The sequence below is a fragment of the Otolemur garnettii genome, unplaced genomic scaffold (assembly GCF_000181295.1).
Source record: "Otolemur garnettii isolate 467f Iridium unplaced genomic scaffold, OtoGar3 scaffold00026, whole genome shotgun sequence".
NCBI classification, from domain to species: domain Eukaryota; kingdom Metazoa; phylum Chordata; class Mammalia; order Primates; family Galagidae; genus Otolemur; species Otolemur garnettii.
Window position 1 is genome coordinate 17,817,986 of NW_003852421.1, and position 27,471 is coordinate 17,845,456.

The 27,471-nt window shown below is 39.8% G+C and overlaps 1 long non-coding RNA gene across 1 annotated transcript in view; it reads left to right on the forward strand.

Annotated features, from left to right (window-relative positions):
* Positions 1–27,245, forward strand: part of LOC111724794 — a 136,088-nt gene extending 108,843 nt beyond the window's left edge. Inside the window, exon 3 of the long non-coding RNA XR_002773020.1 lies at positions 27,119–27,245. This is a non-coding gene — a long non-coding RNA (uncharacterized LOC111724794). The remainder of the gene's footprint in view (positions 1–27,118) is intronic.
* Positions 27,246–27,471: the final 226 nt, after the last annotated feature.

A 27,471-nucleotide genomic window follows, 5' to 3' on the forward strand; every position in this document is an offset into this window, starting at 1 on the left:
GACTCTGTCCTTTAGCTTTCCAGTATGTCTGCACTATCTTAAAAGCATGCTGCAGCCTGATACAATTTCTAGGCAGTGGAAGGTTCTGGAAAATAAGTTATTTTCCCTTGTGCTTGGAATAATGTAAGTTGTAGATGTGGTGTGTGTGTGTATTGTGTCTTTCTGTGACATAGGCGCATGTAGCTCCTAGTGCAAAAATCACAAGCCTTTCATTTCCCTAAGGCTTGTCTATATGGCGGTTGTGCCCTGAATGCAGATTATAATAATACATAGAGGCTGCCTCTGTCTGGAAATGCCGGACATCTCTGCTTGAGTTAGAGCCCTTGTTCCCGGCCTCTGGGGATAAAGACAGAGGGTTGTTTTCTAGCCTGCCCTGGAGCCCCTGAGTCTTTGTAGATTGACGTAGCTGCCTTTCTGTGTGTGCAGAATCTTGTCTCCAGCCTCCCACAGTGTGGTGAGAGAGAACAGGGAGAAGTGGGGAAAGGGAGATAAATTATTCAACTCTCTGCTAAATGCCAGGCACTGTGCTAGGTGCTGACCCTACATTTCCCTGAAAAGTAAGTCTGTTGAAAATAAGGCAAGGCAGAGATGCAGAGAGCAGGCTCTGGAGCCAGATCATTGGGATTCTAATGCTAACGTGGCCGCTTGGTGCCTCAGTTTCCCCACTTGTCAAGCGGGGACTATGGCAAAACCAACCCAACTGTGTATTGCTGGGATTAAATAAAGTAAGAATTGTAAAGTACTTACAAGAGGGCCTGCCACATAATGTCCCATAAGTGCTTGCTAAATAAAAGAAATAGAAACAGAAGTTAATCAACTTGTCAAGTTCAACTATTAAGTAGCTGGTAGCTGGCACAGGATTTGAACTTGGAGCTGTTGGCTTAAAAGAGATAGTCTCTTCACCACTGTGCTTCCTTTATTTTTTTACAAGTCAACTCTTTCCATTCCTCTCTACCTTCCCAGATTCAGGGGTAGGTTTGGGAGGCCCTGTAGGACTCTGATTGCCCTTGTTGACATATCAGAGGGCAGATGGTGTCATTCTTTTCCCCAAAGCACTTTGGGGTTGAACTGACCATTTTAGTTGCATGGTTCATCTTTTAGGGTGGAATAAATGGATCTTTTATTCTTTCTTATAGTTATTTTATGTGTCATTTCTTTTCCTCCTCCCCAAATAAAAGCATCTTGTGAACAGACTTTATGTCAGATACTTCCTGTTATCCTCACTCCAAGCAGTTGACTCCCTGGGTAGCAGCTCATGGGTGTCTGGAAGAAGAGAGAGCATCATATTTAATGCCTTTTTCCTGTCTTTTAACATGAGACGCAGTGGGACAGCTTTGTTCCTTTTTATGGTGGCAGGATCAAGAGGACAGTCTGGATTTGGGGATCTTGACTTGTACTTTGCTTCCTCTGGCAAATTTTCTGGGATTTTCAGTTCTAGGCCCATGTCCCTCCATCCTGTGGTCCCTCCAAATGTGTGGAGCTGGCCTGAACCTGTGCATCTTACGCCAACTTTCCTTTCTTAAGAAATGCTGCTGAAGCTGTAGAACTTATTTACAAAGTCCTGAGGTGTGACGATGGGGAACATAACATTTGGTCTCTAGTAAGGAAAATAAAGAAGGGATTTGATTACTTTTGCCTCAGTCCCACCTAAGTCACCTACACATGTCCAAGTTTACTTTGGATGGAGTTTTCAATAATGTTAAAATTTATGTAAACTGCAGTGGGATTTTTCAGTAAGGACACAGGGTCTTTAAGGCAAGACAGGACTATTAATAGAATGTGGATGTGTGTGGTTTATTTTTGTTTTCAAAATGGAAATGTTTCTTCGGGGTTTTGGCATGCTCTTTGATATGTTGAAAGATGAGAAAACATCATTTGGGAAACTCAGCACTTATACCATATTAGGAAATTACAGTGCCTCAGATTTCACATTTAATGTTTTAATCACCTGGTTTGGTAATAAAACAATTTTAAGCTTCTCTCTTTCCTTTAGAGTTACCACCACTTCTTCTCCTCTCTTTACAGTGATGGGCTGTTGCCAGCTTCTACTTCCTGCCTTGGTCCCCGCATGGCCTGAGCATTTGCGCTGAGAAAGCCGCCCCTCACGTGTCATCTGAAATGAATGTCATGTTGACTGCTGACATCCTGGTTTACATTTTTTCGTGATACCACACATGCAGTTGTTTCCTATGGCGCTTGTAAATATCCTAGAAGTACAACTAAAACTGAGTTGTACTTTTTGAAGCTTTTAAATTGTCTTTGAACAGAGGGTGCTATTCTGAACATTACATAAAGTATAGAGGAAATCAAAAGAAAATGCTCCCATCTTGACCTGAAAGCAATATTTAAGGGGCATAAAAGAGAGACCGATGCAGAGGGAGGCAGAGAGTCCCCCACACAGAGACTGAGACACACACACACACAGAGGCACAGACTGGAAGAGGGGAGGAGAGAGAGGAGAGAATGGGGTTGTATAGTCCTCGGAGTTTAGGCCTTTTGGAAAAATCAAGACCGAAAAATAGAATCAAAATTTACCTTCTTATGGAGGAAAAAAATAATGAAAGATCCTTCAAGTCATTTCTTGTGGAAAATGAAATGTAGAAGGAGGAATCCTAAGTGTTGTCCTTGTTGTCACACACTGTCACAGGGATGAGAGAGGGAAATGTGCTCTTATCTGGGGAATTAAGGCTCTATCACTAGGAAGCAGAGAGTGCAGATTATTTGTACTTTCCATGAATAATTACCGCCAAATATTATTTGTAATAGAAATGGTTATTTCATTTTAATATTCATATATAATTTTTAACCGTATGGAAACCCAGGCTTATTATAGAAAATGAGGAAAATACAGAAAGACCTCCAGAGGAAAATAAAAATAACCTACGATTACATACCCTAGAGAGAGTTTGGATGTATTTCTTTTTAAAATTTGGTTCTATGTGCTTACATCTATGTGTGTTTTTTCTATAAGTGGGATCACACTGTGTACCCATTTTGGATTCTGAATTCTTCCTATACAAATAAAATACATATGATGTTTAATGATAGTCTTGTAATTCTTGATGTGACTTATCACAGTTTACTTCACCATTTCTCTGTGGGTTTTCTACTTTTTTAATTGTGTCGGTGGTGGCCATGGTTGATTGTGGTAGGTTAAGTAATACCGTAAATAGCATCTCTGGACATGAATAGCTTTTCTGAATTCTTGATTATTTTATCAAGTTAGATGTCTACGTGAGAATAACTCTGATTTCTAAGAGCCTCAGTACATCCTGCTAAATTGCTTCCCAGAAAGCTGTGTGCTCTCAACGCTCACATTTCAGATTGCCCATCCTGCATCCTTCAGATGATACTGACCCCCCCCCAACATTTTTAAACAGACTCCCCTTATCTAACAAGAAAATGTTACCTTATTTGCTACTTTAATTTTTAATTCTTTGTGAATTATTTATTTTGGTGGAGCTTTCTTTTCTTTCTTTCTTTCTTTTTTTTTGTTAAGCAGACCCAGGCAGGTTCAAACCTTCCACCCTGGAGCACAGGGCCAGTCCTCTCACCACTGAGCTGTAGGCACCCAGCTGGGCACTTTCATTCTTCTGTTTTATTTGTCATTTGCTTATTGGATATTGTAAATTCTCTACAAACCCTTTTCTGTTTTTTGCTGGAATTTTAATGACTTTAGTGATTTTTATGACGTCTCTTTTATTCATGATATTAACCCTGTTTGTTGTTTGAATTATTTTCTTCTTTACATACAGATACTTATTTATCTTTCAAAGAGGGTTCTTGCTCTGTTGCCCAGGCATGCAGTGGCCTGATCCTGGCTCACTTTATACTTGACTTCCTGTACCCGTGCTATCCTCCCTCCTCAGCCTCCTTTTCATGTACTGATGTATATCTTAAGTTATACCTTCACATGGGTTTCATTTTGTCGTCCCCTACAGACTGCCAGGTCCTTATAAGCACAGGTGCCATCTCTTACTGTTCTACAAAGCTTGACTGCTTTGGGCGCCCCAGACACAGTGCCCACTGTGATTATAGATGTGAGCCACTGTGCCTGGCTCATGCAGACATTTGAAATCTAATTTTACCTGGTGATAAATGCTTTGTAACATCATTTTCTTTTTTTCTTTAGTTTTTTTATGTTCTCTTTTTCTTCTGTTGCTACTGAAATGCTCTTCAAGTTCTCTGCCCTCTTTTCTGTAGTCTTACTTCTCCACTTCTCCATAATCTGCCCCTAGCCTACTTTTCCAGACCCACATTCTGCCACTATCCCGACCAGGTCTGGCTTCAGTGGTGTTTCTCTGCTTTTCTCATCTGCATAAGTTGCTCTTTATGTGTAGTTTTGCTTCACATGGTTTCTGTTACCTACGGTCAACTGAGGCCTGAAAATACTAAATGGAAAATTCCAGAAATAAACAATTCATAAGGTTCACATTGCACACCATTCCGAGTAGTGTGATGAAATCTCACACCTTCCCACCAATTAGTCACTTAGGAGCCATTTCATTTATCAGATCAAAAAAATTAGCATGTGTAGTATAGAGTTTGGTGCTCTCTGCAGGTTCAGGCATCCGTTGGAGGTCTTGGAGCGTATCAGCCCAGGGGGGACTACTGTACCCTGTACGTTTGTTTCCCTCATTTGACTTGCTCTGCAAGGTCCTTTGTTTATGAAGGCAGTGCAGCTACATTGCCTCTTTCATGAAACCTATTGTGACGACTTCGGCACATGGTCTGTCCTTGTTCTGTCTTACTTGTTCATTCTGCACTTTTCGTATACTGATTTGTATCTTAAGTTACACCTTCATTTGTGTATGCTTTGTCATCCCCTATAGATTACCAGGTCCTTGTAAGCACAGGTGCCATCTCTTACTGTTCTACAAAGCTTGACCCTACCTTGGGCACCCCAGACACCATCTAAGACAGTTCGGTGTGCCTGGGAGGGTGGGACACTCAGCAGCATGCTGTGTTGAGTGATCGTGGTGGCAATACTTATTTTTATCTTGTTTCTCCATTTCTTTTTGCATTTCCATCTCGTCTACATCATTGTTTTTTTACTCAGGATAAAGAATCACTTGGTACACTCATACTAGAAGCTACATTCCCTGCTTAGCTTCTGGGACATTATCCTGTGTCTTCTTCATAATATGCCATGTTGAACTACCAGAGAATCTTGAAGTCATCAGAAATTGAGTAGGTAGGTAATTGTCTCATCTTATGTCTTCATTTTCTAGGTGGCCTTGTCAATGTAGTTTTCTTACTTATACATGTATCTCTTCCTTTCTCTGCCACGTCCCTATGTTATATAACCTAAACTTGTCTGTGAATCTGGAACGTCATACCTCTGATTGTGTGAAGACTTTCCACAATTAGGAAAGGGTACCTGGCATTTATGAAGCATTTAAAGACAGTGAAATATGGTCCCTAATGCAATAGGAGATTAGGAGGAGAGAGATGGGTGTGAGCTAGTTTACTCAAGAATGGCTGTCTAGGTGCAGGTGAGATTCATTATGGATATGGGATGATAGATAGGATTTAGCTGGGGACTGGAGAAAGAGAGGGCATTTTACAATTGGAATGAGAATAGACAAAGATCCAAGAACTGTTACTATTCCTGGTAGTATTTGGTAGAAGAGAACATGGTATATAAATCAGAAATTCTGAATAATAAGGATGTCTAGATTCAAGATGAGCAAGAGGGGAATATAGTTATTTCTAAGAAAAAAAGTCTCTGCTATATGTGGCAGTCTACCATGAATTTGTAGGATCCCTTTAGGTGGTTTTCCTCTTGACTCCTGCTGCCCCACAGCAACCACACCAGTTCCTTTCTTTTCCATCCTATTTGGCCTCCTGCTAGGAAGCACCATCATGTAGAGACTTATTAAAAATTTCATGAAGAATTTCTCCAGCACTGTTTCATTTGATGTTATAATAATCCTGGCCAGCTGTTGCTATGCCATGTGAAAATCAGGAATCTGAGTGGCGTTCCAGAAGCCATGAGACTAGTAAATGGCAGAGCTGGACTGTGAGGCTCAGGCCCAGATGTGGTCAGTGCTATCTGTGGTCACCTGTGCCACCCCAGCAGCCGTTTATTTTTCTGTGGTTCTGTTCATTCATGTATTCCTTCACTAGTTCAGTCTTGGTAAATCTTCATTGACCATCTACTACACACTGGGCCCCAAGTTAAGACAAAGGTGACAAGGCACCTTCTCACTTCCCTGTCCAGTTGGATGGGGTCACAGAGGTGAAGTGAGCAGTTACAGTCTAGCGTGGTGAGGTCTGTAAGGGGAGGCCAGCTGCAGGAACCTAGCAAGGCTTCCAGGCTAAAATTGGGAAAAGGGCGAGGGCTGTTTGGAGGATGGGATATTAAAACTGAGAAACCGGGAAAGGGTTAAGAATTCTATGAAGGAATCAGTATCATAAAAGGCCAGAGGTGAAAGAGAGAACAACAGTTTATTGGGGGATATTGAAAGTAATTGGATTTGCCTTGAGTGTGAAGTACACATTGGGGAATGGCAGAAGATGAAGCTAAGGAGGTAGACAGAGGTCAGATTATGTGTGGTTTTAAAAATTGTGGTCAGAACACAGTGAGGAACCATTTGGAAGATTAGTAGCCAGAGAATGACACAATCAAATTTGCGGTGGAGAACAATAGTCCCCAACCTTTTTGGCACCAGGGACTGGTTTCTTGGAGAACTTTTCCATGGACTGGTGGTGTAGGGATGGTTTCAAGATGATTCAAGTGCATTCTGGTTATCTCAGATCATCAGGCATTAGATTCTTATAAGAAGCAGGAAAACTAGATCCCTTGCATGCGCACTTCACAGCAGGGTTCATGCTCCCATGAGAATGTATTGCTGTCCCTCACCGGACAGGAGGTGGAGCTTGGGCAGTGATGTGAGCAATGGGGCGTGGCTGTAAATGCAGGTGAAGTTCACTGCTCACCTCCTGCTGTGTGGCCAGATTCCTAATAGAGCTTGGATGTTACCAGCCCTCAGCCTGGTAACCTGAGGATCGCAAGTACAGAAAGACTCTTCTGGTGCAGATAGAAGGAAGGGTGGTTGCAGCCATTGCAAGGGTGGTTGCAGTCTCCTGAACTCAGAGCCATTAGTAGAGATAGCATAAGGTAATTCTCTCTTCTCCAGTCTCTGGAGTAGTAAACTGAGGGTGGAAAGGCCTTCTCCAGGGCAAAGATAAAGGAGGTAGAGAGGGCAGAAGGAGAATTTGCTGTCTTCCATGATTTGGTTCCAAGAGTACAAGGCTTGCCTGTTTGTTTTTAACAATCTGTAAGCCTCAAGTCAGGAAGATGACTTAAAAAGCCATCAAGTTAATGCAGACTTGGCATTCAAATGACCTTTTTTTCCCCAGCTAGATAACCAAGACAAATCTTAGTTTTATTAAATATGTATACATTTCTTTTTGTCTCCAAGTTGTGGGACAAAAAAGCAAGCTATTTCTAAAATGTATTTTTCTAAAAGTTTAAAGTATCTAGCTATAGCAAATATAATTTTAAAAATTCATAAACCACAAAATGCAGCTCAGAATTATGAAGGAGGTCTGCAAATAAAGTGTACATTGCAAGGCAAAGCAAACAAGCTTGGAGAAAATGTGAAGTGCCTCCCTCAGCCAGGCAGTGGGTGTCAAACCGGCCACCATGGCTGGGCTACGAGAGCTGCTTTCTTCTACTTAAAGAAAACACTTTTCTCCTGCAGACCTTTCTACGCTTTTCTCATAAGCAACTCCCTTTAGAGAATTCTTCTTTAAATTGCCCCTTCCTTTCTCCCCTCCCCCACCCAAAGAGAGATGATAGATCATCTCAAGGAGCTGGTGGAAAGGCTCAGTAGCAAAGGCAGTGAGGAGAGAGCCAGGCAGGCCCAGGCCCTTAAAATCACCCAGCACTCTGAACTTTTCCGCCTCCCCTTTTGCCGAGGTCCCTCAGGTGGCCTCATTGTTTCTGTTACCTTGGTGGAAAGAGTATGTGAAGTCCCTGCCTGCCCAGCAGTCTCGTTGCCATGGAAACTTTCATTCCACACACCTGATTCACACATCACGCCTGGCTAGGTCCAGACAGAGGTCGCAGACTGGCATTTGCCCTTTGTTTCCCCTTCTTGTGTTTTCCAGGCACTTAAAAGTGGTTGCAGAAGATGAGGGGGTGGGCAGTGCGTGTGCGAGGAAGAAAGATTCATTGTCAGTGGTCGAAGTTTGTGGGTTTCAGGGAAAAAAAATTTATAACTGTAAATGGAAGATCAGAGCAAATGGAAAGAAAAGTCTGTGTGTAGTTTTAAGCATCTTGTAATAAGGCAAAGTTTTAATCCTATGATGTGTGTGAAAGTGATTTTCTGGACTTCTAGGTGAGCCTGGAAATGAGTATAACAGATTCCAGAATTCCTGGCTCCTTAGAGGGTTTTCTACCCCCTTTTCCCGAGTTGCCCTCACACTTTAGGAATACAACATGGGTTTCCCTGGACCACCGATGGCAGCTATATATTAAGAATCAAGCTTTCTGATGATGAGCCCGTTCCCATGGCTTTATTTTTATATAAAGCATAATATTTTAGAAAGCATGAGTAATATTGAGACCAAGCATCATACATTTGCTGGAGTAATTTTCCATCTTTTCTCTTGTGTAACTTCTTTAATGTATAACTCAGAGGAGCGGACACTGTAGAAAAGCAGATTATTAACTTTTCTTCCTCACCAGAACCTTTCTTCCATAGGCTGAGTCATTCTCTTTTGATTTTTTTAAATAAGGCTGAGATTTAAAGATTAAAAAAGAAAACTTTCAAAGCATGGCATTCAAGCCTACAAAAACCTTAGGCTTCAAATGTTATGTGCAGTATGGTTAAATTAATATCATATCATGGCAATGGAATTAGCTGGTGAGTTCCTGCTCATTCTTATCTCTACTGACACTGCTGTTTCCTCTAAATTGTTAATATCCCTCCTATTTAGAGTGCCTCAGTATAAAACGTATGCCCTCACCATCTGCCGTCAACCAGATTTGGGTTTAAAATCTCATCTCCCTTATTTGGCAAATAATTTTGTGAACCTCGGTTTCCTCATCTGTGAAATGGCGTTAATAATAAAAGGTGGCTGTAAAAATTATTACAGTTTTTAAAATGCTTTCATCATTATTCATTGTTACTATTACCCTGTTAGATCAGTTTAGAAATAACATTTATGGCACCCGAAAGAATATGCTTGCTGCTGGTATTCCTAATTTTTGTTGTTGTTCCTGATTTGGGCATAGGTAAGCCTAGGTGGAGACTAAGACTATGGATGGTGGATTGAAAGAAACAGATCATTGTTACCAAAAATATAGCATATGCGCATGCTGCCTCTCTCTCATTTGTGTACCGACATGGTCTAATTTGTGAATCTCACTGCATAAGTTCAAGTGGCAAAATGAAAAGGTTGTACATGTGCGAGAAGACAAAATGTTGTTGTGGGGATGGTCTGGTGTAGAGAGCAGTGTGTCTGTCCCGTCTCCAGCAGGCGTGGAGGCGTGTGTGTTATGCTCCGAGGCCCTCTGATTGCCCTGCTCCCTTTGGACACCTCCATGTCCTTCCTCTCATTCTGCTCCCATTTTCTTCTTCTCTCTTCTCCTCCTCCCCCTCCTCCCTCTTTGTCCTCTTCTTTCACTGTGATCAAATATATGTACCCAAACCCTTGCCGTCATAGCTATTTTTATGTGTACAGTTCTGCAGCATTATTTCACATGGTTGTGCAGTTAGATTGTGCAACCATCACCACTACCCATCTCTAGGGATTTTCCTCTTGTCAGACAGAAACTCTATACCTACTAAATATTAACTGTTTATTCCCACCCTCACCCCCACTGCCTGGAGACCACCACTCTCTTTTCTGTCTCTCTGAGTTTGACTACTGTAGGGGCCTCCTGTAATTAGAATTGTATGACGTTTGTCTTTTTGTGACTCGCTTATTTCACTTAGCCTGGTATCTTCCTGGTGTCCCCTGTTGTTGCACCTGTTAGAATTTCACTCCTGTGTAAGGACGAATGATAATTGATTATACGTATAGACCATATTTTGCTCACCCATTGGTCTGTCCATGGACACTTGTGTGGCTTCCATGCTTAGCATTTGTGGATGATACTAATGTGAACGTGGGTATACAACTATTTCTGCAATATCTGCTTTTATTCTTTTGGATCTATACCTAGGAGTGTAACTGCTAGATTATACGGTAATTTTATTTCTCATTTTTTGAGCAACTGCCATACCATTTTCCACAGTGGCTGTGTCATGTTACATTTTCACCAACATTGAACAAAGGCTCTGATTTGTCCACCGTATTCTCACCAACACTTATATTCTGATTTCTTTTATAATAGCCATAAGAATGACTATAGTATCAGTAAGTTTTTTTCTTAATTCCAGGTTAATATGAGAGCACGTGCAATTAGGTTGTATAAATTGATTTTGTAACGTTAAACTCACATTGTAGTTGTGTCCTTCATGCAGGAAGTGTGCCCTATATTCTTGGAATATACCCCTTGTTGTGTGGGAACCTACCCATCCACTCTTCCTCCACCCCCATTTGTATTTAGTTTAATTTTTCTCTCATGTGAGCCTGTATTTGTTAATCTAGTTTCAAATTGGAACTGAGTACATGTGATGCTTACTTTTCCTTTCTTGTGAAACTTTGCTAAGGAGAATATTCTCCAAAGCCATCCAGGTTGTTATAAAAGGCACCAAATCTCCATCTTTTTTTATAGCTGGAGAGTATAGTGTGGTGTACATATACTGCACTGGCAATCAGGGCAACAACTAAGGTAAGTAAATGGGAGCTGATCAAGTCAAAAAGTTTCTGCTCAGATAAGGATATAAACAACAAAGCAAAAAGACAACCGTCAGAATGGGAAAAGATATTTGCATACTACAAATCTGACAAAGGGCTAACAACCAAAATCTACAAAGAACTTAAGAAAATTAACAAGAAAAGAGCAAACAACCTCATTAAAAATTGGGCAAGAGACATGAACAGAAACTTTGGTCATTATAGTTTTGTTTTGTCTTTTTTTTTCTGGAAACAGAATCTTGCTCTGTCACCCTGGCTAGAGTACAGTGGCATCATCAAAGTTCACTGCAACCTCAGACCCCTGGGCTCAAGAAATCTTTCTGCCTCAGCCTCCCAAGTAGCTGGGGCTACAGGCACACACCACCATGTCCAGCTAACTTTTTTTTTTTTCTGTTTGTAATAGTGATGGGTTCCTGCTCTTGCTTAGGCTGGTCTCTAACTCCTAAGCTCAAGGGATCATCCCGCCTTGGCCTCCCAGAGTGTTAAAATTATAGGTGTGAGCCACCTTGCCAGCTCACAGTTTTCATTTGCATTTCCCTAATGATAAGTTGAACTTTTTGGCATGTACTTATTGGGTATTTGTATGTCTTCTTTGGCAAAATATCTATTTGAATCTTTTGTCCATTTCTTTTGTGATTGTTGATTTCAGGTTAATATGAAGGTACAGACAATTAGGTCACATTGCTTGCATTGTTGGGTAAAGTTCAAGTTGTAGTTGTGCTCCTCTTCCAGGAGGTATGCCATTATACCCTTACACTGTGCCTGTTCCTGTTAGGTGAGAGCACACCAATTCCCCCCCACCCCCCTGTCCTCTTCTCCACTTGAGTTTAATTGTATTTTGCTCATGTATGTTGCCCATTTTCTTAGCTGAGTTGTTTGTTTTGTTGTTGAGTTTTTAGGTATCCCTTATATATTCTGAATATTAATCCCTTGTACATTAATCAGATATATTACTTGAAAATATTTTCTCCCATTCTGTGGGGTGCTTTTTTACTCTCTTGTTAATGTCTTTTGATGCGCACATTTAAAAAAAATTTTATGAAGTTAAATGTGTCTTTTTTTTTTTTTTTGCAGTTTTTGGCTGGAGCTGGTTTTGAACCCGCCACTTCCAGTATATGGGGCCGGCGCCCTACTCCTTTGAGCCACAGGCGCCTCCCAAATGTGTCTTTTTTTTTCTTTTATTATCTATGTCTTTGGTGTCATATCCAATAACTGCCAGATCTAATGTCATGGAGCTTTTGCCTTATGCTTTTTTCCTAAGAGTTTTGTAATTTTTGGTTTTACACTTAAGGCTTTAATTCATTTTGAGTTAATTTTTTTATATGGTGTTAGGTAAGGGTCCAATTTTATTTTTTTGTATGTGGATATTCAGTTTTCCCAGCACCATTTGTTGAAAAGATTATCTTTTCCCCACTGAGTGGTCTCAGCACCCCTGTAAAAAATCATTTGACCATGTTCATAAAGGCTTGTTCTGGGCTTTCTATTCTCTTTCATTAGTGGGTCGCCAATACCATAATGTTTTAATTATTGTAACTTTGTAGTAAGTTTTAAAGTCAGGAAGTGTGAATCCTCTAGCTTTGTTCTTTTTCAAGGTAGTTTTGACTATTTAGGGTCCTTTGAGATGCTGTATAAATTTTAGAATGCAGTTTTCTATTTCTGCAAAAGTCATCACTGGAATTTTGATAAGGTTTGTAGTGAATCTATACATTACTTTGGACTATTTGGCATCTTAAAAGTGTTAAGTTTTCCAGTTCATGAAAGTGGTATATGTTTTTGTTTACCTATGTCTTCTTTAATTTCTTTCAGCAATGTTTTAGTTTTCATTGGACAAATCTTTCACTTCCTTGATTAAATCCTAAGCATTTCATTCTGTTTGGTGCTATTGTAAGTTGAATTGTTTTTTATATTTTCTTTTTGGAATTTTTCATTGTTAGTATATAGAAATAAAACTTATTTGAGTGTGTTGACTTTGTATCCTGCTACTTTGCTGAATTCATTTAATTAGCATGAACAGTTTTTTGGGGGGAGGGATTTTTTAGAGTTTTCTACATAATAAGATATTATCTGCAAACAAATAATTGTACTTCTTACTTTCTTATTTGGATGGTTTTTATTTCTTTTTCTTGCCTAATTGCTCTTGCTATAACCTCTACACCATGTTGAATAGAAATGGTAAAACAGGGATCCTTGCCTTATTTCTGGTCTTAGAAGAAAGCTTTCAGTCTTTAACCATTAAGTATGATGTTCACTGTGGGTTTCCCAAATGCAGCATTTATCCTATTGAGATAGTTTTCAACATGAAAGGGTATTGAAATTTGTCAAGCATTTTTTCTGCATTAAGTGACTCAATCATGTGGTTTTTATCCTACATTCTATTAATGTTGTATATTATATTGATTTTTGTATGTTGATCCATCCTTGCATTCTAGGTATAAATCCTACTTGGTTATGGTTTTAATATGTTGCTGAACTTGGGTTGCTAGTATTTTTGCATTGGTGTTTGTAAGGTATATTTGTTTGTAGTTTTCTTTTTCTTATGACATCTTTGTTTGGCTTTGGTATTGAAATGATAGAATGAGTTAGAAAGTGTTTCATCCTCTTCAACTTTTTGGAAAAGTTTGAGAAGAATAGTGCTAATTCTTCCTTAAATGTGTGGTAGAAGGCAATGCATTTTAAAAAAGTTTTAAAGAATATATTAAAAGCAATTAGTTGGACTGCAGGAACTATATTTAGGGTTAAGAAAAACTTGGAAAACTGTGGAGTTTCCAGATTGATTTTTTCTCTCCATCTGACAATTTCTTGCATTGTGTGGGCTTGGTCTTCTGTTCTCCTGAGTCTCTACCCCAGGACTGACGGGTGAGTTTGGCCTCGGTGGTGTGGCCTGGCTCACAGTCTGTTGCTCTGTCATCCTTCAGGAGTCCAGGGTGATTCGTAAGTTTTTTCTCACAATAGATGACTCAGAATGAAAAATATTGCTCCAGATACAAAAGTTATTTTGGAAAACAATGATGCCTCACAACTTTTGAACCATTTCTATTTCTTTTGAACCACTTCTATGTTGATTTAAAAATATTAGTGCTGATGTCAAGTCAACTTTCTTTGTCTTTCTCTCCCTCCCTCCCTCCCTTCCTTCCTTCTTTTCTTCCTTTCTTCCTTCCCTTCTTCCCTCTATCCCTCCCTCTTTCCCTCCTTCCCTTCCTTTTCTTTCTTCAACATTTGTGGAATACCCAAAACAATGCTGTTCAATAGAAATACTATAATACAAGGTGTAATCTTAAATTTTTTAGTAGCTTTATTAAAAAGGGAAATAGTTGAAATGACTTTAATAATATACCAAAATATCATCATTTCAATATTTAATTAATACATCAATGAGCTATTTTGCTCTGTTTTTCACATGAAGTCTGTGAAATGCACTGTGCATTTTAAACTTGTGGTACATCTCAGTTTGGACTGGCCATATTTCAAGTGCTCAAGAGCCACATGCGTCTGGTGACTATTGTATTCAAAGTACAGACCTAGCTTATTTGGTGCCAAGTACATGAAGTTCAGAAAAGGTCAGCTCTTAACTTTGCCTAGTAGACAAGACAGATCGATAAAAGACTAATGATGGTGGTAAGTATTTGGGGAGGAGCTATGCAGAGAATTTTCCCAGGGCCTCCCTGCAACTGACTCAGATTGTTCTGCCACTAGATCTCATTTCTCCAAGCTGTTCCCTTGTGGGGAGGTTAGTGAGCTGGGGTTTGGCATGGGCTTCATTCTATCCGACATTAACTTTTTGTCTCCTGTGTTAGGAGAGCCACTGGCAAGTTCATGTTTAACTACAGACTCTGCTGTGACCACCGGTCTGGGAGCTGAGATTTCAATGTCACAAGCTCACTGGTTCCCATTCTGGCCTGCCTTTCATTCTCACAGACAGAACTGCTCACCTGTCCTCCTAGAGACTGCCCTCCAGCCAGATACACCATCTTGCTTCTTTTTTGTTGTAGCACTCCAGGGAAATTTGAAAGTGTGGTTAGTGCTAAGGGAAGAAAAGGATAAAACATTATTTTGTTTTGTTTTTTTTATTTTGCAGTTTTTGGCCAGGGCCTGGTTTGAACCCACCACCTCTAGTATATGGGGTCGGTGCCCTATTACTTTGAGCCACGGGCACCCAAGATAAAACACTGTTATTTTATTTCTTGTTTAGACACCCTACATTCACCTCTGAGAGAGCACCAAGAGCTCTGGCTGTTAGTAGAAAGGTTAGTAGATGGGCTTCTGTGGACCTGCCCTGCACCTTGCCTGGCCTCTGTAACATGCCCAGCTTCTCAGGACTTACAGAAGTAGCTGATGTGGATGGCGTGGCTCCAACAGTTAAGCACGCCCATGCATCTCCCTGGGCTCCCTGTGTGGGGAAGGGTAGTACAGAGATGTTTACAGATACCCAGCCAGGAAGTGCAGGGGAAGAGGAGGAGTTGTTTCCACTTATCCTCCCACCTCTTTTGGCTTTCTCTTCTGGCATTGCCTTGGGCCAGAAGAGGGATGAGAATTTGGCAAAGTGAAAGTATCTCATTGTACTTCTCCATCCCTCAGTCTTACCTCCCTCCCAAGACTTTCTACCCAGGTCACTTAGCACTCAGGGACGGTGAATTCCTTTCCTACTGCTGATGTGGAAGACGTCTGGAAACATGTTCCTTTCTAGGAGATGAGTGATATGGAAGAATAACAGGGTCAGATGAGGTCAAGGGATTGGAGCCAGAATCTTGCCAAACACTTGCCGCCAGCATTGTGATTGTGTCTCACTGTGCTGAGGGGGAGGGCAGGCTGCTGAGATTCCTCCATTGATAGATGGAATTAAGGTGGGTAGGGGAGACTTTCTGGGAGGTGAGAAGAAGTCTGGGTCTTTGGAAGATTTGAGGGCAGCACCTGTGGCTCAAGGAGTAGGGTGCCAGCCCCATATACCAGGAGTGGTGGGTTCAAGCCCAGCGTGGCCACAACTGCAAAAAAAAAAAAAAAAAAAAAAGGAAGATTCTACCAGCATATGTTGTCATGTTAAATGATCAACTAGTTGATGTTGCTGGCCTGGTCTATGGCTGTTTCTCTTTTAATCATTTTTAAAGTCTACATTATGAATAGAGACTTCTTTGGGAATTCACCCTGAGGGATTAGATCCAGGATATAAAGATTGAAAGAATCTCAATAATTACCCAAATTAAGAGATCAAAGTTAGAATATTTTTCTCACATAAGTTTGGTGCTCATGGCTCAGTGGTTAGGGTGCTGGACATATACAAGGAGGCTGGTAGTTTCGAACCCGGCCCAGGCCTGCTAAACAACAATGACAACTACAACCAAAAAATAGCCAGGCGTGGTGGTGGGTGCCTCTAGTCCCAGCTACTTGGGAGGCTGAGGCAAGAGAATCGCTTAAGCCCAAGAGTTTGAGGTTGCTGTGAGCTGTGATGCCACAGCACTCTACCAAGGGTAAAAAAGTGAGACTCTATCTCAAAAAAAAGAGAAAAGAAAGTAGAATAGTTCTTCCCATCATCCCACATTTTCAAATCTAAAATTCCAAATTGCTCTTACAATGTGCATTAGCAGATAGTATCTTTATTGACAAGAAATGTTAAATTAAGCAGTTATCACTAGGAAATTGAATCTGATTAAGAAAATGGAAAAGGCTATACACTTTGTGATGCATGCACACCAATTTAGTGCTACAGAAAATGAAAAAGGATTGTTGTCACTGGTGCAGTCTATGGTCACATCCATGTTGGCACCAAACAATTTTGTGTTTTGCTTAGTTTTACTAGAAGAGCATTCTCACTTTGACCTCTTTGATTTGGGTAATTATTGAGATTCTTGCAATCTTTACATCCTGGATCTGATTTCTCAGGGTGGAAAGTGTATAGAATTCCCAAAGACATCAGTAGATGGGTTGAATGATAATATGAGTTTCTCCAGTAAGTCAGTAGATGAGACCAGAAGCAGCTATTGTTATAACACAGGCTGTGCTCAGGTTGGCACCAAGGGTGATGGTTAATACAGCAAGATTGTGCACTCTGGGTTAGAATCCTGCTTTCAGTACCAGTTAGCCCTGTGTAAGTTACTCAGATGGTCTTAGCCTCCTTTATCTTCTGGAAAACTGGAATTGCAAATATATATTTGTGAAGATTATATAAGACTATCCATATAAAGTCCCTAGTCCTGACAAATACTAAATGCTGAGGAAATGTTAGTTGCTACTATTATTACTCAAGTTGAAAGTACTGTTTTATTGGCAATAAATAGGTGTTTGGTTTATTCCTGCTAATAGCAAAATAATACCTTGACTGTTTAAGACTTACTTGACTTCTTCAAAAATTTCTTTAATGATGTATTTTTTTTTCCTTTTAGCATGGGATTGTGTGTATATATGTGTGTGTGTGAAAGAGAGAGAGAGAGTTTTGGGAGGCCAGTAGTTACCCTGTACAGTTGGAGCTGCCCAAGCAGTTTTTCCCATAGCAACTGGAAAAATAAAAAATACAAGCCAAAAATTTGAGGTTATATAATTGCCATCAATAGCCCAGGAGGAGTGTAGAGATCATGAAGTTTTTTGTGGGTTTTGGTGTTCTTTCGGTTGAAGGTGTTGGTGAAGATACAGAGTCCTGCTGAATAACTGAACAGGATGCTCCTGCTTGCTTTGAAGTGAGCAAATTGGTCCAAAGTACAAGTGGGAGGGGAAGTTGAGGTTTAATGAAGGAGGGTCATTATGAATGTTTCCATGGTTTTAGCAGTTTAAAAGTCAGGAGTTTAAGTAAGGTTGTTGATTGTGGGGAAAACAGCCCACAGACATTCAGACATGGTTGAAGTTTAGTCTCTCAGTCTTCATTTTAATCTGAAAATAGGGAGCCAAGGCTTCTGAATCACTTAGCAAAGGGATCGCTTTGGAACTTTAACAGTCCGAATGGTCATTATCGCAGGCTCACAAAGGCACCAAATCTGGAAAACTCTACCACACTTCTCAAATCTCAATTATCTACGAATTGTTTTTCTTGGGAGGAGAAATAATATTATGATTCTGGATTTGAAAAAAAAAAACAACCTTTCAAAAAAAGATTTATATTCAAAGCAAACCCAAGTCTAGTAAAAAGCATTACCATCCAATGAACGATTGCTGTCTTTTCTAATGTGTACACTGTGGTTGTAGCTCTTGTACAGTAATCAGCATGGAAGACTTAATTTATTTGATTGGAAGCTGGTTTTGACTTTACCACTGGAGATTTGTCCCTCTTAATTCCAGAACAAAGATAGATAAAAGTATCTATCTTATCAGGCCTTTCATTGCCCTTCTAAAATGTATGCTGAAGCTATATTTGTTTCGTTTCTAAAAATGGGATTGGTTTTTGCCTCACAGATGCCCAAAAGATGATATAAATCCAACTCTACATTATTAAGAACAATTTGTGTGTAGAAAGAACGTAGAAATTTGAAATTTATAAGTTCTTCTAAAACTCAGCATTTCAAAAACCTCTTCCGCTCAGCTCTTTTAATGTAAACAAAAGAAAGAAAAGTGAGAGGTAAGATATTAACTTAAATGAGCACCCATGGCTTAGGGCCCTTGGTGTTGGGGACTCTAGGTTAGAATCTAGCCTCTTCCAATTACCTAGTGAGCGCTGAGAAATTTTGGTAACTACTTGAGCTCCCTGGTCATCATTTGTCAAATGATGGAATAATAATGTGTCTTGTGGTTGTTGTATTAGGTGAGATATGATATTTGTAATCTGGTGGGCACTCTCCATGTGGTGATCATCAGATAGAGAGGAGGCGGAAGCATATACAACTAGTAACCTGAGTAAATATTTGTTATCATTCATTCCCTAATTATCAAGAGTAGTCTGTAAGGCTGGTTGCAGTGGCTCATACCTATAATCGTAGCAATCTGGGAGGCTGACGTGGGAGGATTGTTTGATGCCAGGAGTTTGAAACTAGTCTGAGCAAGAGGAAGATCCCATTTCTATAAAAAACAGAAAAATTAGCCATGTGTGGTGGTGGGCATCTGTAGTCCCAGTTACTCAGGAGGCTGAGGCAGGAGGATCCCGTGAGCCAGGAGTTTGTGGTTATAGTGAGCTATGAAGATGCCACAGCACTCTAGCCAGGGCAACAGAGTGAGACCTTGTTTAAAAAAAAAAAAAAAGAGTAGGCTGTAAACCAACAATCTTTATTGTTTGACCTCTCTTGACTTTAATTGTCCCAAGGTCCAACAATTGGTAGGGCAAAAATTGATAAAAACAGAATCCATATTCATATCTTTCTTGCTTAACCTTTTTCATTAATGGCCAGTTGGGGATATTAACCTAACTTTGACATGGAAGGTTAACAAAGTAAGTTTTTAAAAAGTCCTTTTTGGAAATCCTTCATCACCAGTTTCAGTCTTTGTAAGTTGTGAGAGCTGGGGATTTCTTTCTCCCCAGTACTGGCCTCTTTTACAATGACACATTGGGAAACAAAATTTGGAACTCTGGAGGGAGGAATGGAACTTTGATGGTGCCCTTAACCTGAGGAGCACAAGGCTTTTGCAATAGCTTTGCTCAGGTTTCCGTTCTTTTCAGGTCTACTTGGGACTTAAAGAAAATCTCTATCTTCCATCATCCTTGCCTTATTCTAATCTAGTAGGAGTAGCTCGTTCCTAATAGTGTTTCCTAACCTTTTCTTTCTTGATTCTCTATTAGAGAGTGAGGTGAACATCTCATTGTGCTCTCAGCTGGAATTTGTTCAGCACAGCGTTGGAGAGTCTCCTTTTCCTGGCTTAGTGCAGTGTGCCCGGCATCTCTCCTAGGCCCACACTCGGTCACCACAGCCAGTGCTCTCATCTCTCCCGGGCCTCGTTCCTGGCCTCGCTCTGCACACCTACTCTGCACCATCGGGGTTTTTGATGAATTCTGAAGGCAAGTTGTTAATAGCCAGCTATGAGAAGGGGATGAATGGTCAACGTAAAAATACATTCCAGTGACATAATAAAAAATTCAGTTAGGAGTCAAGACTGGAGTTACAGTCTTGGCATTGCTACTAAGTAGAATTATAAATATGGTGGAGTTACTTGATTTCTATAGACTTCATATCCTTATTTACAAAATAAGATTTTGGAGTGAATTATGAAGACTTCTCTCACATTGTGACTTGTATCTTTTAAGTCTGATATTTCTGTCTACAGTTGAGTTGTATTATTAGGGATCATGATATCTGCCTTATACTACCTGAAGAATACCACATGCTATTCAAGATTGGTCATTCTCATTAACATTGACAACACTCAAAGCTCATCGTTTTCCAAGACTCTAACTAGCCTGCCCTGCTCAGTAAGGGATAGGGGTGAGGGCTGTGGCATCCGGAGGAAACTAAATATAACTAAAAAATGTAAGCTGAATCTAAGACTAGAGATTGCTCTTTAGAGGCTGTAAAAGTGGAATCACGAGACCAGAATTGATTTAGGTATACTCTGAAGACAGGAGACTTGTATTTGCCTTTCAAGCATCTATCTCTGAAACTTAGCAAGAGCTCAATTGCCTTCCCTTAACATGTTGAAAGTTTATGCGTTCTTTTCAGAAGAAATGTAGAAAAAATATGTAGGTGCTTATGAAAGCAAACTAACCATAGTTGGGAGGTAGAAGTGTTTCCGTTAGCAAGATTTATTTGGAAGTCTGTTCCTCAGAAGGATGAACAGTGGACCAGACTGTCCTTGTTCGTCTCAGCATAAACATGCTGTAGACTTGTCACTGGCTTCTGGTGAAGCTTTCACGGAGCCATTTAAGGCATGAGCTTTACATTGGTGGAAAGTAACGGAACCGACTGAGTAAAAGCCGTTTATAACCTTGGATTCCTTCTGACATAAACACCATCTCTGGAGTCAATCATTTTTATATGAGTTTATATATAACATCACATGGGAGCTTTTTCTTTTATATTTTGTCTGATCCTGAGTGTTAGCTGGTTATTTATATTTTTTATTTTATTTTATTTTTTTAGGTTATTTATATTTTTCTGTGGAGTTTCTATGGAGTTGTTCTTTTACAGTCTACACTGGCATATGCCAGAGTAATTATAAGTACAGAGCATACAGTCTGAGTTTTATTGGATTGCCTATATGCTTAGTATTATGCTTTTTGGTTTTATCTAATTTTACACTCATCAAGGGATAGTACTTCCTACTGCATCATAATCAAGGCTATAGTATTTTTTTAAAGTTATGTCAACTACTTTCAACCTGCCTATCCAGGTATACCCTTTGAATGCATGCTTGTATTGAGTTACCAGGAAGTGTTTTGTACTGCTTCTTATCCTCAGCCCACCTGAAACAGCTGACCTCTGGGATCTCATGGAGTTTGGTTATCCAGGGATGTTTTGGTTGTTATTGACTATCTAGGAGGATCAGGAGCACCTTGAATTTTTTTCTGAGATTATAGTTGTAAATAGCAGTTCGATTATAGTTCACTTCTTTTGTGCATTTAAGAGATTTTATAAAAGTTGATCACGAATTTTCACAATATAGACAAGTGGGTTTTTTTGTGGGGGTGGCATCTTCATATAGGAGATCTTCATCATACGCTAATAATTGTGGGAAGTTAGAAGAGTGATTTAGTGACAACCTGTCTGACCAGAAAGCATTGTAAGAAGGAGAAGGGGTTTATTCTTTGCCTAGATTTGGTCTGTCTCTAACAGATAATATTGCTGTTCTTTGACATGTTATTTTCCTCATAAACACTTTGAATGGCTCCATATGGCTATAGAGTATCAGAGACTCAACAGCCCCCACTGATTGACTCTCATCTGTCTTTCCAAGAATGGCCTTCACAAATCTTTTTTGTGGGATTTCTGCTCTCAGAGGAGGCATAGTATGGGAAGTGGGGGGAGACCCTAGATTGAGAAAACTCAAAGTTCAAATCCAAGTGCTTCTTTTATTAGCAATGCGAGCTTTGTCAAATCACATCACCCACTGAACCTTAGTCTCTCAAAGTGTAAAAAGTGCGGTCAATATATTGACTCTTTGTTTTCATCTGTGATACCCTATGAGCAGGTATCTTTCAGGGTCAAAAATTTAGATCTAAATACTTGAACTAATTATAGTGGCTAATTTGAAATTGCAGTGTGTAAACATAGGTTACTTGGAATTTAAGTAGTACTCCCTTCTCTTGGCATCTCTTTAGGCGGTAAATTCTTCTTTTGTTGTTATCTAATATCAAAACACTTTGGCCACAGAGATAATTTTAATAATGGATTTGGGGCACAAATAATTAAGTTCTTTTAAAATTAATACATAAAAAGACCACATACAAATCTTTTTGAAGTTTGTTGCTCTGTTATGAAGAGGAAAGAGAAGATAAACTCTGAGTTTTATTGGATTACTTATATGCTCAATATTATGCTTTTTGGTCTTATCTAATCCTGCAGAAATATCTAGGAGAATATAAAATTCATTGTTTTCAGATACTGTTTACCATCTGTTTCCAAACTGAAAAATGACCATCGTATTATACCTTTATTTCCAAACTCAGGGAAGAGGTCACTATTTATTCTCTTTACTGCAAACTTGACATTAACATTGCATATTTCATCGTCTGTCTTCTTTGTATAGTTTTGTGGTAACCATACGCCCTTACTTTGCCCTTTGCATTTGTTACAATAAACTTGCCTGGTTTACTGAAATAGGGAACTTCCTCATCTGAAATGTTTGAGTGGTTTCTTCTGAAGCAAAAAAATGGTTTTGCTTCTTTTTTACATTTTTTCCTTCAGACCTGATCCAATATAAGTATGAGAGAAAGGAGCCAGATACGTCTGGAAAACTGAAGTGGATCTCAGCCAGCTCATAGATTTAGATGGAAATGGGGAGAAATAAAAACGTAAAGATAACGTGGATTATCTGTCTATTAGGTGCGTTCATACATGTTATTTCATTTAAGTTTTACCAAAACACTAGGAATTGTGAAGATGACTGAGGCAGACTGTTCTCATTGCACAGATAAGGAGGCAGGCTCAGAGCGACCTATGTTGCCAGGAAGCATCATAGTGTGTTCCTTGATCGCTTTGTTGTATGAGGCGTAAAAAGCAGGAGTGTGTGTGTGTCTTCAATCATATGTGTGTGTGTGTGTGTGTGTCTGCAGCTTCACATGAAAGTTAAGTGAACGTAATTATGGTTTCTCATACCTGTGATCATTTCATGTCCTATAGGATCATAATATTCCAGGATCAGCTTTTTATACTGCCTTCTATGCCATGTGCCCCTACTGTCTCTGTCTTTATGGCAGAGACTTGCTCAACAGAAGCATTTTTTCATCTCCTGGAATGTTCTACTAAAGTATAATTTAAAAGACAAGGGTATACGAAGATAATCCTGTAACTAGCCTTTACTAAATGCTTAATGTATGCCGTGTATGCTTCTGTTTCCTTTACCTGCATTAACCTTTTCCCTCTGTACAGCACCGGTTATTTTAACATTTACAGATGAAGAGGCTGAGGCACATGAGGATTCATAGCTTGCTAGGTGGTATGGGTTCAAATCCAGGCCCTGGCCACTCTGCCAAGCTGCTTCTGAACCTGATGAGTTAATGACTCGTGGCTCCTGGAGAAGCTTGACTTTGACTTAGTTGACTTAGGAAATATTTTCACGTGTGTGTGTATTTGTTTCTGAGCCATAATGTTTTCATTTATTGTGAGTACTGTACATTTTTTGGACTATAGTTGTGAAATATAACTTCAGGTATAGTTAGAGGATTGAAGAGGATTTTAGTTGTTTGGAATGGTTAGAACAGCTCTCTGGGCACCTTGCCAGGAATCCAGAGTTTTAGATGGGCAGAGTGACCCTGAATGTTTGGAGAAAGTGAAAGATTTTGTGTCCATGTACATAGGTGTCCTTGTGTTGTCTTCATCTTCAACTTGAAGCACTCATGGTAGAAAAACAAATCTTGGTAGAGATTAAACAGTAGAACTAAAGGAAACACCACATAGATTACAAAGAACTATAGTGTTACGGTATAATGTATAATGTCCATGTTCTCATGATAAATCACATGGGATTATTTCCCTTTTTCTCCTTGGGAATATATATTTTTAATATTTAAAAATATCCGTCATGAGAGTCCTTTTAAGTGCAATGACTGAAGGGAGGAAAAGGGCAAACTAGATTCTTTCCATTCTTGCCTTTTTCTTTCAGTCTTCAGGATAATTTAAGTGCCATTGTTGACTCATACATTCCTTCAACAAGTGTTTATTGACCACCTACTTTATGCCAGACTGTCTGCGAGACCCTGTGGGTAAAAGACAGAGAAGCTGCTGAATCTGTCCTCCAGGCATCTGGATTTTGGTGGGAGAAACTGTCATGTTTCACTTTAGTCCCAAAGCAGCTGAAGAAGTGCTATGCTAGCTGAATAAAAAGTTCAAGATGGTGTGGGTTCAAATCAAGGCCCTGGCCACTCTGCAAAGCTGCTTCTGAACCTGATGAGTTAGTGACTTGTGGCTCCTGGAGAACCTTGACTTTGACTTAGTTGACTTAGGAAATATTTTCACGGGTGTGTAAGAGCACAGGAGGGAAGAAGTCATCCCTTCTGCAGTTAGGGACAGAAGTTTGAGCTAAATCTTTTAAAGGATGAATAGAAGGGTTGGGTAGACCAAGTGGGTAGGGAGGGCCTGCAGAGATGCTCAAAAACCTGGAATGCTGTATGGATAGGAATAACTATCATCTCACAGCTGGGGAAGCTGATCGCTCCAGCCAGCTCAGTTTACGGAAGGAAATGCCACCAGTTCTCAGGGTTCCCCTGGCCAGTCTTCATTTATTACTGGATAACACAGGGCGATGAGGGGGCAGGTCTTAGCTTCCTCCTCCTTTTCCCTTCTTCTTTTTTCTTTCTTCCTTCTTTTCCCAGTTAGCTTGATAGATTTGGAGTAGATTTAGGCATTTTCCATATCATGCTTTAATCATCCCTATGGAAAGAGTAGAGAAAACCTAAGCTGCCCGCCTACTACCACCCAATGGAGCGGAAGAGTTTCTATCATTTGCTTCTGTATCATTTTCATATTTCTTTTCTTTTCTTTCTTTTTTTCTTGCTTTTGCACCAGAATATGTCTCCTTGATCACTACCAATGTATCAAATATCTTTCCTATGCCCATTTAAAACTCTGGTTTCTCGGGAAGGTGCCCAGAGAGCTGTTCCCAACCATTACAGATGACTGAACCTTCTAACTATGCCTTGGGTTATATTTTACAACTGCAGTCTTTAAAAATGTACAGTACTTATAATAAATGAAAAAGTATTATGGGCTTAGAAATAAATACACATGTGCAAACATTTGATCACTGACTCTCTTAGTTTTTTGTACTCTATCTTCAGTGAGCATGATCCATCACTTGGGGACTTCCTCTGTTTAGTACCTTAAATGGCTCATTTGGGCTTTTATATTTGGATAGCAAAATACTCCATGTTTAAGAAGCTTAACAAGTCCTGGGAAATTCATAAAACTATCTGACATGATGTTAAACAGTTTTTGCCTATAAGAAACTTTGCAGATGGCTTAGATAAGTATGAAGGGTGTTTTATGTGTTTCAATTACATGATAAAAATTCAGCAGACGTAACCATGATCATTAGGGAAATGAACGACTTTCCTGTCGTAACTTACAATGTTTCTTTATGTGCCACAAAATACATGAGGACTATAATTGACAGGTGTCAACTTGTGGAGTTGATTTACATTCTCCAGGAGGACCCACAGAAATGTAGTGTCTACCAGAAACATTTTTAAATAAAAAAAGATTCCCTGACCCTGGTTACTGTAGATAAACAACTGAATTCTGATTGCCAGCTTAGTACAGTAAATGAAGAACAAAGCATGATTTTGTAAGATAAAAGAACATGGTGCCAAAACATATGAGCATGATGCCCCAAATAAATAAATACACACAGATGCATATGCCGAGATACAATCAAGTACATTGTTCATAGTGTTTCTGGTTTAGGAAAACTGGAAGATAATTTTGAAGTATCATTCAAAATGATCTTTTTTGATATTTTGAATAATACTTGATATTATTATTATCAATAGGTGATATTATTATTATCAACTTTGTCTTTATTCTAGGAAAATTCCCATGAGGAGAAAATATATTGTTCTTTCCTCCTAATGAAAATCCACATTCTGTTATATAATTTATTTTGGGATTTACCTTTTTATAATTTATTCAATAAACCTGATAAACAAGGTAGTGTTGAGTCATGAATGAATTTAAATTTAGTTTCCTGAGTGAAAAATGGTCCGTTAATGATTTGTCATTGTACAGAATGAACTGAATTGTGGCTGTGATCCTTCTCTTTTTCCACCTTCCTCCCTCCCTGTCTCATCCGTACATCCTTCCTTCTTACCCTAACCTCCTATGAACCAAAGATTGCACGTTGAGGGGAGAAATCTTCCAGAGTTTTAACATAATTGCATTCAGGATGAGTATTCCGTTCAACATAGCACCAGTGGCTAATTTAGTAATTTCTAGAATTCTGCCCAGGCTTGAAAATGCTTTCAGTGCCCATTGCTGAATTTTGCTGTTCTCTGCATGTTTTTTTGTGGGGGTGGGGTGGGGGTAGATTGAACTGGTTAGGATTTTGGCTTTTTAACACGTTCCAGTGGGTGTAAATCTATTGGCTTGTAAATATTCCCTTAGTTGCACTGATTATAATAAAAGTGATCCAGTCTCTTTACCCCTATTTTTCCTTCCTTCTTAAAACCACAGATTAGTAGCCTGGTGTTATCTCTATCACCCTGGTAAAAAATTCTGCCAGTGGTGGTTTACAAAAACAGTTTGGAGGTTAGGTCTGGAGAGTGGCTAGGATTGTAACAAAACTAGATCCGTGTTTTTCTTTTAAATTACACATGGCCACTTTCATGAATTAACCAAATTCATATTTTATGTTCTATTCACAAAAGAGGGCAGATTTAGCCAAAACAAAGTCTGTTCAAATAAAAATTCTTTTTAGATTATTTTCTTCTAGTCTGAGGCTACCTCGCTGCGTTTCACCAGCCTCTTTCCCGCCGCTCCCTGTACCTGGTGTCTGGTGAGCCTTCAGTAAATAGTCTGTGAATGAATCCCTTTGTCATTGTGTCTCTATTACGTGGAGTGGAAATGTGTGCTAAACAATAGTGGTTCATGGTCTGCACCAGGGAGGCCTGGGCAGGACTTCAAAAGTCATTTCCCAATTTTGACAGGGCAGAACTTGTCCTCCCCAGGCTGGGAGGTCACAGCTCCATTCCCATTCAAGGCTGCATCAGTTTGGTTTTTTTTTTTTTTTCTGTTTTCCTTCACAGGTTCCCAGGAGCTGTTGAGTCCAAGTGTGACTGCCAAGAGGAATGCAGGAAAGCCGGAGAGTCCGAGTGTGTAGCCCTTCCTGCAGCCCGCCACGCACACTGGAAACCCAGAGGATGGGAAGGGAGCCGGCAGGTGAGCCTCCGCAGCGGTCTGAAGGCTCCGGCAACAGGAAAGGATCCTGGGCTGTCTGGTTATTTGGCAAGATCAGGACATGACCTGAGCTTACACTAAATTACCTCACAGCAAATTACTTTTTAGCAAGCACTGTCAACGCTAGGATGACTCCATAGAGCTCTTGGGCTGAGGACAGATGACTCCATCAAAGGCTGCTTGTTAGTCTCCAGGTGTGGCT